The sequence below is a fragment of the Podarcis erhardii genome (assembly GCF_964252035.2).
Source record: "Podarcis erhardii genome assembly, chromosome: 4".
NCBI lineage: Eukaryota > Metazoa > Chordata > Lepidosauria > Squamata > Lacertidae > Podarcis > Podarcis erhardii.
In genome coordinates, this window is record NC_138508.1 from 91,031,658 (window position 1) to 91,052,866 (window position 21,209).

Below are 21,209 nucleotides of genomic sequence, written 5' to 3' on the forward strand. Positions count from 1 at the left end.
CACAGGAGAGGGCATTCCTTGAGGCAGCCCCTGTGTTGTTGAACTCACTCCCCACAGAGGCACATCTGGCATCTTCATTATACAGTTTTGGCAAATGCTACCCTGGCTTTTGACACATGAAATGAATTGTTTTTCTGACTCACCAGCGGCTAATTGACAGCCAGTTGAATTCTTGCAACAGTAGCAGCAAGATCACATGATGGCAATCATCCGCCCTGGAGAGCAGTTATGCCACTACATTTTGCACCAGCTGAATCCAGTCTGGAGGCTATCAGTGCATGAACAACAATATTCAGTCTATCTCAGTCCAGAACAGTGCTGTGTGGTCAGAGGACTTGGGGGACTAGGCTAGTTCCCCAAATGTTCCATGTAAATGAGACTATCAAACTATTAAAGCCTGGCACCTCCTTCTCAAAGCCCAGGAAGCTTCTGCCCAGCTTAGGGAAGAAGGTGTGATGCTCTCATGGGGTCCAAGAGCCCTCCTGCCACCTTCCCAAAAGCTACCCAGATTTGGAAAGGAGGCAGCAGGGTTTCAACATCCTGTCAGAGGCCTGGCACCTCCTTCCCAAAGCCCAGGAAGCTTCTGCCTGACTTAGGGAGGGAGGTGTGATGCTCATGCACATGATATCAGCCCTTGCCTATTATCCTCGCAAGCTGCTGGCTCTGGCCCTATCTGTTCTCATATGAAAAAATTCACTGCATGCCACTGGTCCAGAACAGCCATATCTTCTTCGTTGACAATCACTTGTAGCCAAGTAAGATTGTCTTCCATAAACACAATTTTAACAGTGAGTCCATTAGCGACTGGGAAGGCCAATTCTGGATCTACAATTCCTACAACAGTGGGGACATAGGTTTCCGGGCAGGAGTCGATCACGGTGAGTGTGCCTTCCCTTTAGCACTTTTCTCCCTTTTGTCCTCAGTTCAAGAGTCTTCAAAACCCATGACACCTTTGGTAAAGGCTGTTCTCCAATTGGAGCGCTAGCAGGCGAGTGTTTCCCAGTTGTTGATGTTTAGACTGCATTTTTAAAGATTTGCCTTGCAAGAGTCTTTAAACCTCTTTTGTTGACCGCCAGCATTATGCTTACCATTTTTAAGTTTGGAGTAGAGTATAGTTGCTTTGGAAGATGATCATCAGGCATCCGCACATGACCAGTCCAACGAAGTTGATGTTGAAGAATCATTGCTTCATATAAATATATTATTAACAATAGTATTCCAGTAGCTAAAGGTAAAGGCAAAGGGACCCCTGACAGTTAAGTCCAGTTGTGAACGACTCTGGGGTTGCGGCGCTCATCTTGCTTTACAGGCTGAGGGAGCCAATGCTTGTCCACTCCACAGTTTTTCCGGGCATGTGGCCAGCATGACTAAGCCACCTCTGGTGCAACAGAACACTGACACCAGAGCATGAAAACGCCGTTTACCTTCCCACTGGAGCGGTATCTATTAATCTACTTGCACTTTTGGCGTGCTTTCGAACTGCTAGGTTGGCAGGAGCTGGGACTGAGCAATGGGAACTCACCCTGTCATGGGGATTCAAACTGCCGACGTTTTGCTTGGCATGCTCAAGGCTCAGTGGTTTAGACCACAGTGCCACCCGCGTCCCTATTCCAGTAGCTAGTGGGCAAATAATGGAGATGTGGGACTGTTGTTTTCCTGCTCTGCTTGTGGGTTTACTGGAAGCATCTAGATGCTAAAGTAAGTGGCATTATCACCCAGCTGGATCTTCTTAGGTTCTTATACTTTTCATGGGTACTTGCAACCTTCTGTTGCCTCAAGGTCTCGACACAAATAAATTGAAAATTTGCCACTTCCAGTGCACTTGGTGGCTCTTTCTCTCCTCCTCTTTAGACACTGACACAAAAAACTTTCTACATGCAGGTTTATTTTCAAACACACTGTTCATAATTGGGACTCGCTTGAACATTTGGAGGAAGTGATTGACAGACAGCATTGTTTCAGTCTTTCATAAACCTGGCTAGAATGAAGCTAGCAGGCAAAAGAAGCAGAAGCTTTTCTAAGGAAAAGAATGGAAGTATGTGAAATAGGAGCCGGTACTACCTCTAGCCACTCAAAATAGGGTTAACTGAGGCTTTGCAAGTTTTGTCCTTTGCTTTAAATCGTGACTCTTTCCAGAAAAGAAGAAAATTGATTACCAGCACTGGCACTTCGCACAATGGAAGAACAGTATATTGTACAAGCCAAGAAGGGTTCAGGTCAAGCTGCCAGAAAGACGCAAAGGAGTCAACAAGAGGCACAGACTGCTAAATTAAAGAAAGGCACTTTCTCCTTGGAGGGTGGTGAAAATGGGAGGATCAGCCAAGCCCTGAAATATGAAGACATAAGAAATGCCAAATAAAATACAGGAATTGGTTGTTAATACACCTGCTTGGGCCACATCATGTCTCCGTACCCATCTACAGACTATTACTTATGTTCAGGGAATAAGTTCTTCTGGAACACAAATGTCCTGCGGGGGGTGGGGCGGTGGCTTTATCTCAAATGTGTTTAGGGAACCTTTTTTTTTTTTTTTTTTACTGTGACTCAGCCTCTATTGTGCCAGTGGACAGGCTCCTGGTAGTTCCACATTTCAGAACATTTTCAAAATGTAAAATGTGCACAGCGTGAGTACCTTCCGATTGTTTCATCCCGGTAGTGGTCTCCTTCTTAGGTGCTTGGGTAGCAACAGAGAGATCATAGGGTGTGTTTTTTAATTATTATTTAAGAAACGGAGTATGATTAAAGAAGAATAGCAAAATGGCACATGGAAAGGCATGCATGATAAAAACAAAAAAAGACATAGAAACTCTTATCACAGAAAATTGATAGGAAAAGTATGTCTGTTTAAAGCGGTTTCATACACTGGGCAGACTTGAATATGAACCGAAAATATTATCACCTGAACTTATAACTGGTGGAGATGCAGACTGGGATAAAGAACAGAATGGCTAAGATTAATATTTTGCTGGGAGCCGCCCAGAGTGGCTGGGGAAACACAGTGAGATGGGCAGCATACAAAAATATTATTATTATTACTACAGTGGTACATCGGGTTAAGTACTTAATTCATTCTGGAGGTCTGTTCTTAACCTGAAGCACCACTTTAGCTAATGGGGCCTCCTGCTGCCGCTGCACGATTTCTGTTCTCATCCTGAAGCAAAGTTCTTAACCCAAGGTAATATTTCTGGGTTAGTGGAGTCTGTAACCTGAAGCGTATGTAACCTGAAGCGTATGTAACCCGAGGTACCACTGTATTATACAACCTACACTTATTGTGTGACCTTATTGTTTTTCTCCCCATCTGTAAACAATGAGATAGTGGCCTATCTTTCAGAGGAGGGAGTAGGAATGTTCAGGAGTGAAGACATCAAGTACAGGGCATAATGACTGCAATCCAAGCCACCTTTGCTCCAGGTAGGACCAAGGATTGGAATGGGTGGAGTGTCACTCCGCTGCTGAACTCCTTATTCTGTCTGCTGAAAGTACAGGCAGACAGAAGCCCCACCAGAAGAATGTACATGGGTAACAGACCACAGAAACACCCCCCCCCCAAAAAAATGGGGCACTCAGGAGACATGGAGTGGCTGAGCCGTCCCAGGATCTGCTGGATCTCAAGCCAGCCCCACTGCCATCAAATGATGGCATTGGGCACAATCCAGGCCCAACCACTGCACCAGTTCTGGGCTGGGGAAGAAATCTGCCTGCCTTCCGCTGCCTTCTTTCCTGCCTGCTGTGACCAGACATGGAAGTGGTCCCACCACTCCATCAAGCCCTGCCATGCCCTGGCTAAGATTTGGATAGCAACAGAGGCATAGGAAGGCCAGGTGGTACCCAGTGTGGAAAATTTCTTGCCACCCCCCATATTGATTTTTTATTTTTATTTTTGCCTGCAAAAATAGTTTTACGTTATTTCATATTTTCTTACAAAGGAATGTGGATTATGGGCCTCTGATAACAAGGCGGCGACTGTGGGCAGATACTTAAATCTACAGGGATGGATTGTGTTTTGGCTCCATTGAACTGAAATTTCAGCCTTCACGACATATGAAAACAGCCAAGTAAACAGTTATTTTCGTGGAGGAGGGTCAAGATATTAACTGATAGGCATGAAATTTCAGATATAGCTATATAATCCCTAGTGTAGTAAGATAAGACCTTTGGAGAAGGCATTTTTTATATATATAAAAAATTATGAACTACCCTAGTAGGGCAGTAATTGTTCCTTTTTGACACCCCACTCCATGATGGAACTTGGGGCAGACCGCCCCTCCTGCCCCCTTCCTACACCCCTGGATGGCAACCAAAATCAATGAAATCAGCAAGCAGCAGCAAAAGTGGAGACTTAACAAGCTTAGGGATCTGCATCAAGCCTAATAGTGTTGAGAATGCCCCCATAGTCAGTGGAGCTTATGGAACTATATATAACCTACAGCATTTTTTTTTCCTTTTCTTTTCAGGACAGCTGACAGGCCTTTAAAGAGAAAAACAATTAGTTTCAAATGGCCTCCAGCGTCATGTTATTAGCACACTTTTCTATGTCTTCTCTCTCTGTGGTTTTTTTTTTTTATATATATAATAATAATAATCTTGTTACGGCAAATATGTAAAAGAAATCTGCTTGGAGCATGCATTTAGATAATGAATCTTGCTGCTGCTTCTGCAACAAACATGAATCTTTGTGTGTCCCAGCCCCCAACTACAAATATAGCATTAGGGGAACATTTGCTCTTTCGTTTTGCCACAGTATGCCTCTCAGTGGAAATATCGGAATTAAAATAAAAATTACAAATAATAATAAAAAAGTTTACAGCTGAGATGCTCACAACCCGTATCTAATAGTCTGCCTTGGGAATAATTACTGGAAATGGGTATCCAAGGGCAATAATTGTCTTCCACTGTGAATTAGGGATGCCACAGGTGGTGTTAATCACTTGGAATGTATTGGAGGAGAACAGCAGCCCAGGCGGAAGGCTGCATCAGCTTGATTTGTGGAAGTATTGTTGCCGGACGCTTCAAACATAAATTGACTGCATAGTAGCGATAACACACATTCAAGTTGCCATAAGGAAACAAAAGGATGGGAATATAAATGGGGAAAAGGCAGATTTTATTTTCAGTCTTGTGTCGAATTCAGAGTTGTACGGAGAAGGGGGTTAATCCAGAGCTTAGTTAGATTTTTTTTCTGCGCAGATATAGAGGGGGGGGCTGGAAATGTCCAGCCGCCCTCTCACCCAGGAAGGACATGGTAAAAGGGAGCAGTGCAAGGCTATCTGAGGGATGGGCTGGGCTAGACTTCAGCTCCAGTTCTGCAAATACAGATCAGCAGGAGTGCGAGCTTGGCCAAACGACTGTGGGTGCCATGCAGCGTGTATGGCCCTAGCACCAAAATTTGTGGGTGCCTGGCCCCTTCATGGGGAATTTTGTGGGTGCTCAGGGACCCAGGACCCTGAGAAGCCATGCAGACCCCCCAAGTGTCACTATTTTCCAGGGACATTCCTGGATTTACAGTTTCTGATTTGATCCAGGAATGTCCCGCTTTTCCTTAGGGCAGGGGTCAGCAACCTATCTATCTATCTATCTATCATCTATCTATCTATCTATCTATCTATCTATCTATCTATCTATTGGGGGGAATGAACAAATTCCTATGCCCCACAAATAACCTAGAGATGCATTTTAAATAAAAGGACATACTATACTAATGTAAAAACATACTGATTCCCGGACTGTCCGTGGGCTGGATTTAGAAGGCAATTGGGCCACATCCGGCCCCCGGGCCTTAGGTTGCCTACCCATGCCTTAAAGGTAAAGGGACCCCTGACTGTTAAGTCCAGCCCTGGACGACTCTGGGGTTGCGGCACTCATCTTGCTTTACTGGCAGAGGGAGCCAATATTCAGCATCCAGGTCATGTGGCCAGAATGACTAAGCCGCTTCTGGTGAACAAGAGCAGCGCATGGAAACACCGTTTATCTTCCTGCCGGAGCAGTACCTATTTATCTACTTGCACTTTGACGTGCTTTCAAACTGCTAGGTTGGCAGGAGCAGGGACCGAGCAACGGGAGTTCACCCCGTCGTGGGGATTCAAACCGCCGACCTTCTGATTGGCAGGTCCTAGGCTCTGTGGTTTAACCCACAGTGCCACCCTGCCTTAGGGTGTTACTTTTTCACCAGAGAAATCTTGGAAGGTATGGTAGGACATTCCTATTTACATCGGAGAAATGATCTGACCCCCGAGCCATCTGAAGGCTTGAGAGAAGTTTTTTAATGTTTATGGATTTTTTAAAATGTTTTATTGTTTTATAGTATTATGGCTTTATATACGTTGGAAGCCACCCAGAGTGGCTGTGGCAACCCAGTCAGATGAGTGGTATAGATAGTAAAATTATTAGTATAATTAATGAATAAAGGCAAAGGGACCCCTGACCATTAGGTCCAGTCATGACCGACTCTGGGGTTGTGGCGCTCATCTCGCTTTATTGGCCGAGGGAGCCGGCGTACAGGTCATGTGGCCAGCATGACTAAGCCACTTCTGGCAAACCAGAGCAGCACGGAAACACGGTTTACCTTCCCGCTGGAGCGGTACCTATTTATCTACTTGTACTTTGACATGCTTTCAGACTGCTAGGTTGGCAGAAGTAAGGACTGAGCAACGGGAGCTCACACCTTCTGATCGGCCCGTCCTAGGCTCTGTGGCTTAACCCACAGCCCCACCCGCGTCCCTTAATTAATGAATAGGACATCCCTATTTTCATCAGTGAAATGTTGGAGGGAATGCAAATAGAAATATAGGATTGCATGCAAGGTTAGTTCCACTCACAGTAGAACCTTTGAAATTAATAGACACGGCTAGCTTAGATCATCCTCACTTATCTGAAGAGCAGGTCTTATGTATTAAATAATAAAGTATATCTATGCATGTAGAGAATCTTTTGATGACCATCAGCAGGTTGACCCCATTTATGATTAAGGAACAGGGCTTTCTTTTAGATTCAATGTGAGCTTAGGCCTGAACCCCAGTGCCTCTCTTTTTTAAAAAAAGAAACTGAGCATAGCTGTCACCGTATGGGTTCAGCATTTGGGGAACTGAGTTTCCCCCCACCAAAACAAAACAAAACTGTCGGGAAAGAATCCTTTGAAAGCCCATGGTAGTATTCTAGCATTATCACTAAACTCAGTACCTGCCTGCTCACTCTCTTATCACAGAAGTGACCTGGGGGGTCACTTCCAAACACTGCCACTATGCAAGGCCATACCCTTTCCTCTTCAGAATAGAGCTTCTAGCCAACTGATAAGCAGAATAGAAGGACTGTTGCTACTTTCTATGGCTGTCTTCATTGATTGCTGTATTTACGGAAAGTTTGGCTAGATAAGCATGTTGTATCTGCAGCATAAAGAACATCTATGTGTCTCGTATCGGATAGTGAGTGTAGCGTTTAAGCTCACCCCTGTCATCTTCTTGATTAATGATTGCCTCGATGCCTTAAATTTGACACCATATTAAGAGAGGATTACACACGGAAGATAAAGGTGCTCTGCAGTGTGAAATGATTAGTGTTTCCAATGTCTTTTTTTCAAAAATAGAAATCAAAAAATCAAAAATCAAATGCCTGTATCTTATCAGAACATACCGCAGCCCACAAAAATGAACCAGGTTTCAGAGATCAAGTGCTTTTGAAGATTTGCATTAATTCATACCTTTGGGAAAAAATGACCTAATCCAACCATATAAATTCTAGATAAATTTAGATTCCTAATCAATTACTCTGAAGACCCAACTAGAAACTTGCAATTGTTTAATAGTGCATATTCAAAAGTTTGTTTACATGACCTCGGACCCATTGATCCACTAGATTGGCTTAAGATTGGCTCCTCCAGTTGAAGCATGATCCTTATGCATGAGAAGTAAACCAAAGGAAACTGATTCTTAGGTACCATTTCTTCCTGTGCACCATTCGTCCGCCATCTTGATTTATTTTCCTGCCCACGGCAATTGGGGAGACCCAACGCTCCCTTTGGAGGTCTGTCTCTTGCCCTAAATTCTCTCTTTGTATCTGCAGTAGCCTCAACACCATACCCTTTCCAATGAAAATAGGGATGTCTTGTTCAATAGTACTTCTACTACTACTACTACTACTAATAATAATAATATTTATACTACACCCAACTGACTGGGTTGCCCCAGCCAATCTTATATAACTTATTATATAAAATATAATAAAACATTAAACATAAAAACTTCCCTATACAGGGATGCCTTCAGATGTTTTCTAAAGGCTGTATAGTTACTTATCTCCTTGGGTTTGGAGTTCACATAACTATATCCTCCAGCATTTCTCTGATGAAAATAGGGACATCCTAAGAAAAAGTGGGACATTCGGTGATCAAATCAGAAACCTGGATGGCTTCTGTAAATCCAAGACTGCCCCTGGAAAACAGGGACACTTGGAGGGTCTGCAACACTCTGCCCAAGTTGGGGTGTTGTTCTGGACATCCTGGGTTGCAAACAGGGCTCTGGTTTGCATCTCTATCCTTGACCTGCCTGTTCTTTGAATCCATCAGCGGCTTTACATTTTATTATCCCCGGTGCATGCTCATGCTTGAAGCATCCAAGATAAAATTTCAAGTCATGATTCCTTCACCACACCTCAATTGAAAGGCAATACCCATGAGTCTAAGGGCATATTTTCTACTAATGTCTTCACGTCCCTAAGAATACGGTAGGAAGCTGAATGCTTGATAAATAAATGATATGTGCAGAACAGAGCACTCCTTGTACCAAGCAAGAAAACACTGCATATCATTAAACATTAAGTGTAACTCCATGTTATCTTATTCTTTCAGCTGAGGATGACAAAAGATTGACATGCCCTTAAAGCAAAACAGATAGTGCTAGGTCGCCCAAGAAATTAAGGGCGTTACACTAGACAGCTGTATTGCTCCCTAGCCCCAGCTATCTTTTAAGCTCTTTTTTTATAACAGATAGGTTGTCCGAGTATCTTAGTAGAAAAGGCTGGCATAGGGGAAGTATTTTCTGGCTGTAGGACAGATATTCCCAGGTTATATTTCCATGAGAATATAGAGGTTCTGCTGAAATGCTAGCTAGATCATTAATAACTCTAGTTTTGACAGGAAAAACACACAGATGCAGCAAATATATACATTCCAACTTTCCGTATTTATGGAAGGCAAACCCTATATTTTTGGTACCTGTCCAAAGTAAATCACTGTCCCCAGTTTACCTTCTGGGGAGACTCTGAGGATGTCTTTAAAAAAACAACAACAGGGTGCCCACGTTTATTTATATTTATTCATTCAATTTCTATCCTGCCCTTCCTTCTCAAAGGAGCCCAAGGTGGAAAACACGCCAATATTTTGTTTAGAAAATTATAGAAACTGTTAAAAGCAATCTAAAAACAGTTATCTCACAGTTGCCATGGAAAATGTCTTTCAGCCACCAAATGTCTAAATAAAGAGGAACGATTTTAAATTTCTCCTGAGAGTCAATGAGGGAGGTAGGCATACCTTACCAGGATGGCAAGTGGACTTCACAAATGGAGAACCACCCCTAAAAAGGCCCTGTCACAGGTCAATGGTAATCCAGATAGTTCCTGGTGACAGCACTACCAAGGCCTCACCTACCAACAGTAGGGTCTGATATAGTTTTTCTTTAAGGTACTTGGCTCCAAGCTGTTTATGGCTTCATAAAGTGAAATGTGCCTTTCAGTCTTGATAAATAAAATAATTCTCTTGCACTACTTCCTTGATCACAGAAACATATTGCAAATAACGCTCCCAATATTACTAAGCTTGCCTAAAGAAGTAAAACCCATTCCATAAAAGCATCTGTATAGAGTAGGTAGACTTTTCTTAATACTACAATTTTCATAGGGAAAAAAACCACAATAATCCATACATATAAATGATCTATATATAAATGAGTCTTTTATAACATTGTCACCTCTGTGTATTACATGCAGAATAAGAATGCAATTACTTTCTCATCTGATCATAGCGCTTGATCAAGCCTTGAAATTTCAACAACAATAAAGAGCTTGTCCATTCTGAATTTTTAAAGATAAATTTGTTAACCATCAAATGCTTTCAGCTGCAAAATAAAATGTTCATGCAACTTTCACACCCAATTCTAAACTGCTTAGAATTTAACCGAATTGTCTGAAGACACAGTAATAACCTGAATCTTGTTACATCCTTTGTACATAGCAGTGCCGGTAAAGGTAGTCTTGGGACTCAGCTATTTTAGTAAAGAGAAAGTGTTTTATATGTATTCTAACACTGTGGCACCAGATGGTGCTGTGGAGCCCCATCTTCATCAAGGTGATTTCCCATATTAAAGTTTACGTTTTCCTGAACCACATTTTTGATGTGTCTAGATCCAGCCTTTATGGTATCATTCCAATCCATAGCTGTCATCTTACAGATTTGAAAATAAGGGACCAGCAGCCTCAAAAATAAGGGATCAGCAGCCAAAATAAGGGATTTTCCCAGCACAGGTATGTTCAACTTCTGAGCCCCTCCGGGCCAAAGGCAGGAAGCCCAGCCAGCAGCCAAATGAAGCCTCAAGTGGTGGTTCCCACAGCGCAGCAACCCGGCAAAGGGGATGCAACAAGGAAAACCACCATCACCTCTCCACTGGGAAGCGCTGAGCAAAGGCGAGTCCCCAGGCAATGCAGCCGATTTGATCTGCACAAGGCATGCAAGCTCCACCCCCCAGTTGTTCTTAGACTCCTTATTGGGTGAGCAACGCAGCCAAGCAACACAGTTGGAGCCTCCCTCCTCCCTAGCCGGCAGGGAGGGAGGGAGAGGAGATGCTTCCTTTGAAACCCAGGAAATTTAAGGGACATCATCAATAAGGGACAGCAGCGGGACACGGCGCTGGGATAAGGGACTTTCCCGCCAAATAAGGGACGGTTGACAGCTATGTTCCAATCAAGTTGCATGTTTCCTCCCAAGAAGTACAGAGGTGATCTTTAACATGCTGGTGTTCATTGTTCGCTGAAGTAGACGCTACAAATTATAGCAGATTAGCGTATCAATACATGGAGGTTAACTTTGCTGGTGATTTGGTTGGCTGCATGTGTTATGATTAAACTGCAACAGGTGAGGGAGACGAATTATCCTTAGTGTAACTGAACATGTTCCCACTTTGACTGCAATGAAGCTGGGTAGCAAGAGGAGGAATAAATTTCACTGTTCTTGATATATAGTGAAGGATATAGCTGGTTTGCAACCTTGACCACGTGTTAAAGTTCAAAGAATAAGAGGCACTCAGGCAGAGGATCATAATTTGATATTTATTACACAATAATATATTGTGGAGGTCCTTAAAAAGCATTAGATGTGTTCCCCAGGCTATTTATTTTTCTTATACCTGATTACAACTGGACAATATGAGATACCTAACAAAAGCAAATTACAGTCTGGATAAATATTTTAAAATAAAACTCTGCAAAACAAAATAAAAAAATACCTTCCAGTAGCACCTTAAAGACCAACTAAGTGCTACTGGAAGGAATTTTTTTATTTTGTTTTGACTATGGCAGACCAACACGGCTACCTACCTGTATCTGCAAAACAGGAGCAGATGAAGTAAAAATTGCCAATGCAGAACTCCAGGGTTTCTGTTTTATCATCACCCCGCCCTACCCTGTATGTTTCTCTTTGTACCAACAACACACCTGCCTTTAGCTTTGCTCTCTCCCTGCATATGTTACCTCACTAAGCAATTATGGCTTTATGGTTGCTGATGCTTGAAGCAGTATTTTTTAAAGATGTCTTCTGTTTCTACATTCAGACCCACAAACACGTTGAAGACTCATCGTAAATTGCATTGAGGGAGGAATGTGGTCTTTGAGTTGAACAGGTTTCTCCACCATTATGCTCTGGGGCGGGGAAACTTGTTCAACTCAAAAGACCACATTCCTTTGTGGGGAACTTAACAGGGGATATGTGCCAGAGGTAGATGGGGTCAGAGGCAAAAGGGAGACTCTCCTGGAGTCTACCTTACATATCTATAGGCACCATTCCTCTTCTCCAAGGCTGTCGGTGAATTATCAATCTATGGCCTTTTAACTTTTTGTTACTATGCTATGCATTCTTGTGTTTTTATATTATAAAACATATTGTGATCCTCATTTGATGGGCAGTATAGAATTATTACTATTACTTTTATTAAGGCTGGCAGCACCAACCTTGCCATGTTGAAATCCACTGAAGACAACCGCAGTGCCTAGACACTGACAGGCAGGTTGTGCAGCCATAGCAATAATAATAATAATAATAATAATAATAATAATAATAATAATAATTTATTATTTGTACCCCACCCATCTGGCTGGGTTTCCCCAGCCATTTTGGCGGCTTCCACAAAGACCAAAAATACACTAAGATGCCACACATTAAAAACTTCCCTGAACAGGGCTGCCTTAAGATGTCTTCTGAATGTCAGGTAGTTGTTTATCTCTTTGACATCTGATGGGAGGGCGTTCCACAGGGTGGGCGCCACTACCAAGAAGGCCCTCTGCCTGGTTCCCTGTAGATTTGCTTCTCGCAATGAGGGAACTGCCAGAAGGCCCTCAGAACTGGACCTCAGCGTCCGGGCAGAACGATGGGGGTGGAGGAGGAATCATATGACCAGAGGAGGAATGACCACTGGGAGGAGCGCAGAGAAAAGAAACCCCATGACGCATCTACAGCAAACCAACTGGACACCTTCATCTGGCCCAGCTGAAACAAAACATGTCTCTCCTGTATCAGTCTCTACAACCACAGCAGGCACTGTAACCTCCCAACAGTTTGACTTCACCTCGAAAAGTGCATTTCTCTATTGCTGCCAGAGACAGATGGATGCCAACCACTTAGGGAGGAGCAATGGGTGCAACTCTGTACAACTGGCTACACTCCAGCCACTCCATAGTCTGAGGTTTCTACACTAACACACCTCCATCCTTCTCCCAGACAACAAAGGGGCACTATCACAGTTCAAAGTTACATTCCAGCAAGGCGAAAGTGCTCTGCAGAGGAAAACCAGTAAGGGATATGATCTGGGGAGAGTAAATATCCTAAGGCAGGGAGGCAATAGGTTGGTGGCCTTCATGCATTTTGCAGTTTGATTGGGGTGGGGGAATATTAAAAAATAAATAAAATGAAAGGGGAGGTGACAAGCACTTCCTTCACCCATGGCGGGGATGTGCTTGGAAGAGGTGCAGTTGGGCAGAAAGAGAATTTATTATTTGTGCTTTGTGAGAGACGATGTGCACTATGGCAGAGAAAGGAAGAGATGTGTGTGGCTTTATGTGTGAGTGAGAGAGATACCCCAATTAACATCATTTTAGGAATTAAACACCATATGCCATTCTTTACCCTAAGGAGTGCCATTTTGGATTTTAGAAGAGGCAAGGCCAGCTATGTCGGCGGGCGCACAGGAAACAGGAAGGCAAAATTAACTTAAGGTTAAAACATGAAAAGTACCACATTTTTAGGATCATTTGTGGCAATTATTTTCTTTGCTCCATAATAACTATAGAAATGTTATCAGCGTACAACAACCTGGCACATTTGGAGAGAAAATGAGGAGGAAAGATTTGTGCTTCTGGCACTATAGATATGTAGTACCCAAGTTCAATTAAATTTAAATGTCTAACAATAGCCATTCAGTGTGTAGAACCTAGGCACTGGCCAGAGATAAAGGTGCTCTTTGGGCAAAATCAGGAAGTCTGAAACACAGGGGAGGGGAATTGGTTTCCTCAAATGGCTCCTGTCCTCTTTTTCTTTTATCGTAAAAGGAAACCCTAAAAACCTATTTCTTACTGTTGGTGGCTGTAGAAAGAGGGAAGATAATGGGGGGGGGGGCATACTATTATATACCAACCAGTCTAGAGAATTACAGGGTTTTTAAAAAGCAAATACTGTGGATAAAACACAGATACTGTCTTACTTTAGACATGGTAATTTTCTGTTCCTAGCCCTTTCTGGCCCCCATTCCATCCACCTCCTCCGCCTATTTGCAAAGAGCCAACTCCTAGGTTTATTTTTCTGGAGAGCACAAACAGCGACTTCACCACCCTGTGTTTACGCATTTGAGCTCTTTGTGTGAAGAGCCCTCATGTGAAAAACAAAAGGTTAGACAGAGCCTCTCTCTACCTCAATAATTTATTCTGGCAACGATAGCATTATTAATTTTTTGCATCTAAAACACATGCAGTGCTACTACTGCAAATGTTTACATGGTTGCCATGGCAGAGACGGTTCCACAGAGCTCTTCAGGGACCTGTTGGTGACACAGCGACTGGGTTCTGCTCTGAGCAGTAAACCCAAGTCCTTCTCTGCAGGCGGAAGTGGACGCCAGCCCCCTACTCTTCTTAGCATCTTGTGAAAACTTTTCACAAGATGGCAGTCAATTGGTGCAGCTTCCAGGAAGGCTTGAGCATCAGCATAACTCATCTTAGAAATTGGCTACTAGGCTGCTGACCACCAAGGCAACAGCTGAGACCTTGGGGGCTACACAGTTGAGTCCAATTAGCTTTTTAAAAGTAAATCATTAACAAATGTCAGTTTTTATCCTATCTTTCCTCCAAAGGGCTCAGGGTGGACTGAATCAAGGGTTGCCAACATGGTACCCGCAGGTGCCCATATGCCCGCAAAGCTCTTCCCTGGCACCCACCACCCTGGTCACCCACCACCCTGGTCACCTCTCACTGCTGAAGTTTGGCTTGAAAGAAGCCTTTTATTGTAACCATCAAAATAGGTTATGGTTTGTGCTTGGTTGTTATTTGGGTGTGGTGCCCATGCTTTCCCCCAGTTTGGACCCAGGGGTCCAAAAAGTCTGGCATATATAGTTCAATTTTCCCTCTCACGACAGTCCTTTGAGATAATGCTAAGCTGAGAAAGAATGGCTGGTTGGTCTTAAGATTTGTGATTGAGTAGAGATTTGGACACAAGTTTCTTTAATGTTGTATTTTAATCTTGTTTTTAAGTTGTATTCATTCAACTTGCTTTTATTATTGCTTGTTAGCCGCCCTGAGCCCAGCCTTGGCTGGGGAGGGCGGGGTATAAATAAAATTATTATTATTATTATTATTATTATTATTATTATTATTATTATTATTATTCGCCAACCCAAGAATCTAACCACTATACCGCACAGGTTCTCTAGTCGAGCCAACGAGGCAATAAAAATACTTTCCTCCAATTCCACTTCTGCCCGTGACTGGTCCAACACTTAGCAAAGCCAAAAGGATGCCCTGGCTTTCTGTCTCCAACCCCACCTAAATTATCCAATCCTTGTTATTTCCATGTCCCCAGGCCTCTCCCTGGCACATCAAGACATCATGTTCTCTCATTCCCATGGGTGTGCACCTTGTTGCAAAAGACTGACCCTCTCCCAGACTGAACATGTGGTGGCATGGAGTGGGGACCCAGCACATCCCCATTTCCTCCTTTCATCAACATGGAGACACAAGTTTGCAGAAAGAAAGCTCTTAGAGGAGAAATGCTTTCCTTTAGAAAGGCAAAAAAGCAAACTCAAATGCAGTAAATCACAGCTGTCACAGCCATATTCACCTGATATCATTCCCAGCACCACTTATGAACAAGGGATTGTAGAAAAGGGTTCCCCCGGGAAATGTAAGGAGGCGGAAGGGACATTCTTTCACCTCTGGTGGACATGTCCAAAAGTGAAGGCCTTCTGGGAGATGATTTACAATGAGTTAAAAAGGGTATTTAGATATACCTTTCCTAAGAAACCGGAGGCCTTTCTTCTGGGCATTGTGGACCAGAAAGTGTTAAAGAAGGATAGAACTTTTTTCATGTATGCTACCACAGCAGCAAGAATTCTCATAGCAAAGTATTGGAAGACACAAGATTTACCCACGCTGGAGGAATGGCAGACGCAGTTGATGGACTATATGGAACTGGCCGAAATGACCGGCAGAATCCGAGACTTGGGAGAAGAAGCAATGGAAGAGGACTGGAAAAAATTTAAGGACTATTTGCAAAAACATTATAAGTTGTATGAATGTTAAGAAAATGCACTATTTAAGAAATTTTAGCTTCAGCAATTGTAATAGGTGAAATGAAAAGCAAGGCACAAGAAGTCAGAGGTGGAATTATGAAATAACTTTATTATGTTTAAATTTAAATATATAAGAACTGGGACATAACATTTTGAATTCAGTAACATGATAAATTGAAAGATACAATAAGTTACGAAACAAGATAACAAATTGCTGATGTTTGTAGTACAAAGAATGCAGGGTCTGGAGGTTGTGGGGAAGTTCAGTAGGTTTGTTAAAAAAGGATTATGGAAATTTGTAACCTTTATATTTTTTCTCTTTTATCTGTCTTTTTTTCTTTTTTTCTGTATTCTGTAAACTCAATAAAAATAATTTTTTTTTAAAAAAAGGGTTCCCCCTCCCCCAAGATCTGAAAATACGGCCGTATTTTTAAAAGTTTTCAGTCACTTTCATTCATTATTTTTTTCCCAACCTGTGGATTTGACCCTCAGAGTTAAGGGCAACCTGTTTGCTTTCACAGAAGAGAAGCAGAATATCTTTTTGGACATGTTAACAGGGAACCCCTTTCATGGGGTAGAACTGGTTAGATCTTCTATTACTGTGCAACATTGATTAAATGATAAAAAACCCACCCACTTAGGGGAGTAAAGCACAGCAAATTATTGTTAATAAGTGCCACCTAAGTAGTAACAGATGACTCTCAAGGTAAACTTTAACTGTCAGTGGTCTCTTATATTAACCGCCCCCCAACCTACTACAAGTTTCTAATCTTCTTAGAGCTAGCCTAAATGGAACTTTACCTCTTACTGAATAAAAAGGTATTAGCACACCCCTGTAAACTGGAAAAGAGCAAAACTTATGAATGCCCCATTTTTTGCTTTGTTTCAGTTTGCTTCTTTGTTGCTATAGTTGTGTTTGTTGTGTTGATATAAACTATAAGCAAAACACTATATATATCTATATCTATATCCCCATATCCTGCTATTCATTTCACGCCCTATTTGTTTATTACAGGGATGCAAATTCCATAATTTGTTGAATGCAGAGAAAAATACATTATTTGCCAGGTGGGAGAACTGTTTCTTCTAATGGGCCTGAAAGCAAGTGGGATGCACATATTGCCTGCGGGCTTTTCTTTTTTTAAGGAGAAAGTGCAGTGGCATTTTCAATACTGATTTATTGTTGCATTAATGTTTTGTAGCCTCCTTACATCACATACATGAACCAAATTATGAAGATGGGCAGCACACGCAGAAATGAATTGAGCATGCTGACGGATAAACGAAGCTGACAAGGTGACAGTAACCCTGGCTCTCCAATGTGACAATTCCCAACAGGTATATATCACACATTCATCACCCGAGTTCCTCTCTCAATCTACAGTTGCCTCCTAGCTTTAAGGAGGAAGGGTTGCTGGTGGCAGCTTTTTCCATTGCCTCATCTCTTTCCCCTAGATAAAGAATTGCTGTCGGGATGAGATAAAAGCTGCAAACCACTTCTGCACATATTTTTTCAAAACAGGGAAGAAGGGCAACAGACAAATTTATTAAGAATAAACTTCCCTTTTACTAACAGTGCTTTTTGTGTCTGGTGGTGCTCACAGATGCAGGGTAGCCATTTTGTGCTGGCACCCATCATTGAGATATGAGTACTCGCCACGTATTTCCATACCAAAAAAGCACTGCTTACTAATATTATTATTATTAATATGTTGGTAAGTTAAGGCAATAGGTTTACTAGAGTGAAAAGATGAGGACAGGAAGTCAAAATTATGTACTAAATTGATACTAGGAAGACTTACATTCTGTTGTTGGAATTTTGTTCTGATAAGTTAGATTTATAGATAATAATATGTCTTGGCTGTATGGATGCAATTATGGTTAATAACACATTAAAAATGTACTGCTTACTAAGCACTGCTTATGTCTAGGGGAAAGGTAAAGGTAAAGGTACCCCTGACAACTAAGTCCAGACACAAACGACTCTGGCGTTGCGGTGCTCATCTCACTTTACAGGCTGAGGGAGCTGGCGCTTGTCCGCTTCCGCAGACAGTTTTTCCGGGTCATGTGCCCAGCATGACTGAGCTGCTCCTGGCGAAACCAGAGCAGTGCACGGAAATGCCATTTACCTTCCCGCCGGAGTGGTACCTACCGGTATTTATCTACTTGCACTTTTTGGTGTGCTTTCGAACTGCTAGGTTGGCAGGAGCTGGGACCAAACAACGGGAGCTAACCCCATCGCGGGGATTCGAACTGCTGACCTTTCGATCGGCAAGCCCAAGCGGCACAGTGGTTTAACCCACAGCGCCACCAGCGTCTAGGGGAAGCCCTGACACAAAAGTATAGAGTTTTGATCCTGGAGGAAAAGAATGATAATATCCTGGATATTTATGGTGCAATCCACACTGCACTGGGGCTTAACATAGTCAAAGCCCTGTCAGTCATTCTGGCAAGTGGGGGGGGGGGGGAGAAAGGCAAATATGTGTGGCCAACCTAGAGCTGGTACAAGAACCAGGTCCATACACAGGACCCAGCTCCTTTTGACTAAGGTGCTTCCAGACAACTTATTTGAGCATTTGCTTGCAGGCAGATTAGACAATGTTGTCTATTTAATGAACATTCTTTCTGATGGTTTGAGGGTAAGTAAGATGACCTTGAGCCAAATGAAATGTTATCCCACACATTCCAGTACATTTTCTCACCACTTCCTTTATTGCACAAAGTCTGGTGTTTGGGGAAAGCAGGCTTGTTGAGCAAGACTTCTCAATTAAGTATAACTGCACAACCTGCACAACCAGTAAGTGAATACTACTTGAAGATATTGAGTCTCTAAGAACCCTAGATCACAATCTCATTCTGGCTGCACCAGGAAGTGCTGACCCTAACATGGTATGCACACAATATATATGTCCTTATGTTTTATTTCCCAAACACCAAAAAGGTAGGCACTAAACACAGATGAGGGTTTCGAACTTCAGCTGCTGAGTCCAGCATCAAATAGAAACCACAGCAAGATGTCCAAAAAGGGAGAGGTAAGTTCTCCAGGGTAAGATGCTAAATCAGAGCAACAAGTTATGAGAGCAAAACTAACGTTAACCAACTAATAATAATAATAATAATAATAATAATAATAATAGACACAGGAGGCCATTTTCATTAACACTGTAGCATTGTGGGGAAGAGAGCATGTTTAGTTTGGTCTTAAGAAGGCTGACATAAGTGCCCACATTAGTTATCTTTTTTTCTGTGAGTGGAGTATGCCCTGTAAGTTTATGAGTATCTTACTTCTCCCTATACATTGTGGTATAGATTGAATGTTGTTCATTTCCTCAGTCCTAGCTGGACAGGCCATCTTTTTTTTTTTCCTCCTTTAAGGAAGTGGGGGTTTTGGGGGAGAAAATTGGAAAGTGCAGGCGTAGAGATACCTTTGACTTCCATGGGCATCTAAGAAGGTGCAGGCAGTGGGTGGGGGGGGGGGGGAAGCAAGGGAAGGACCTGTCTCCTTGTAGAACTGGAGTTAGAGGGCGGGTGGAAAGGATTTTGTTTGTTAATTGCAGTGCTTTTTTCTAAAAAAAAATGTTTAGGGGTACTCTCATTTTGACTCAAAAAAAATCACCATTTTGTAGTTCAAATTGGGAAAAATAAATACAGTAAATGGACAAAAGTACAAAGATTCACAAAACGTTTAGGTGTGCATACCCCTACGTCCCCCCAGAAAAAAGCACTGGTTAATTGTAATATAAAATGGTAAGGCAGCTCGGTTAGTAGAGAGTATGAGGCTCTTAGAACTACAGAGTTGTAAGGGGTCCCCGAGGGTCATCTAGTCCAACCCCCTGCAAAGCAGGAATCTTATGCCCAACATATTTCCAAATTTATGCTGTTGTATACAGAATTGTCCTCTGAGAATTAACCCCCTCTGAGAAACACAGTCATACTATAGCAAGGGAAATCTGCACATGAAAATGACTGACTTGGATGTAGACAGGGAAGTAGTCCGACCTCCCTGCAATGCAGAAATCCAAACCAAAGCATCCATGACAAATAGCCCCACAATCTCTGTTTTGAAAACCTCCAATGGAGAAGAATATTATTCTCAGGGTCCTGGGTTCAAGCTCAATGTTGGGCAAAAAGATCCCTGCATTGCAGGGGTTTTGACTATATCCATTCCAACTCTACAATGCCATGATTTGTGTGTTTGTGTTTTAGACAAATGCCGGCTCCCTCAGCCTGAAGGGAGATGAGCGCCGCACCCCAGTCGCCTTTGACTGGACTTAACCGTCCAGGGGTCCTTTACCTTACATTTTACACACACAAACACACACAATTTTAAGGTGTCACAATGCTCCTCCCCGCTTCAGCTCACTTCAGTCTGTTAGAAGGGTGAGGAGTTGCCCTTAAGTTGTTGTGTGGTGACTGTTTGCACAGGCTGTTTCTGGACCACCAGTTTTTGATGTTTTAAATACACACAGCATATGTTTTAAGGTCATCATACATGCAACTCTAGTGTTCATTTGTCCAGAAGAGGAAAATGGGCTAAAATCACCCACCCACTGAGCTTCATAGCTGAGTGAAAGGATGCTACGCCACAGTAAACAGAGGCAAATTTTGTTCCATAAAGGGAAATGCGGCAGCCAGACTGGTGACTGGGGGCGGCCGCCGAGACCACATAACACCGGTCTTGAAAGACCTACATTGGCTCCCAGTACGTTTCCGAGCACAATTCAAAGTGCTGGTGTTGACCTTTAAAGCCCTAAACGGCCTCAGCCCAGTATACCTGAAGGAGCGTCTCCACCCCCATCGTTCTGCCCGGACGCTGAGGTCCAGCGCCGAGGGCCTTCTGGCGGTTCCCTCATTGCAAGAAGCAAAGCTACAGGGAACCAGGCAGAGGGCCTTCTCGGTAGTGGCACCCGCCTTGTGGAACGCCCTCCCATCAGATGTCAAAGCGATAAATAACTACTTGACATTCAGAAGACATCTTAAGGCAGCCCTGTTCAGGGAAGTTTTTAATCTGTGATATTTTAGTGTATTTTTGGTTTCTATGGAAGCCGCCCAGAGTGGCTAGGGAAACCCAGCCAGATGGGCGGGGTACAAATAATTTATTATTATTATTATTATTATTATTATTATTATTATTATTATTATTATATGCAACAGCATAAACTTGGAAGGGGGAATATG

The 21,209-nt window shown here is 42.7% G+C and overlaps 1 long non-coding RNA gene across 1 annotated transcript; it reads left to right on the forward strand.

Annotated features, from left to right (window-relative positions):
• The first annotated feature begins 11,591 nt into the window (after window positions 1-11,591).
• On the forward strand, window positions 11,592-20,649 carry LOC309339885. The gene is made up of 3 exons (XR_014155612.1): window positions 11,592-14,525; window positions 17,234-17,369; window positions 18,973-20,649. It is a non-coding gene; the product is annotated as an uncharacterized lncRNA (long non-coding RNA).
• Window positions 20,650-21,209: the final 560 nt, after the last annotated feature.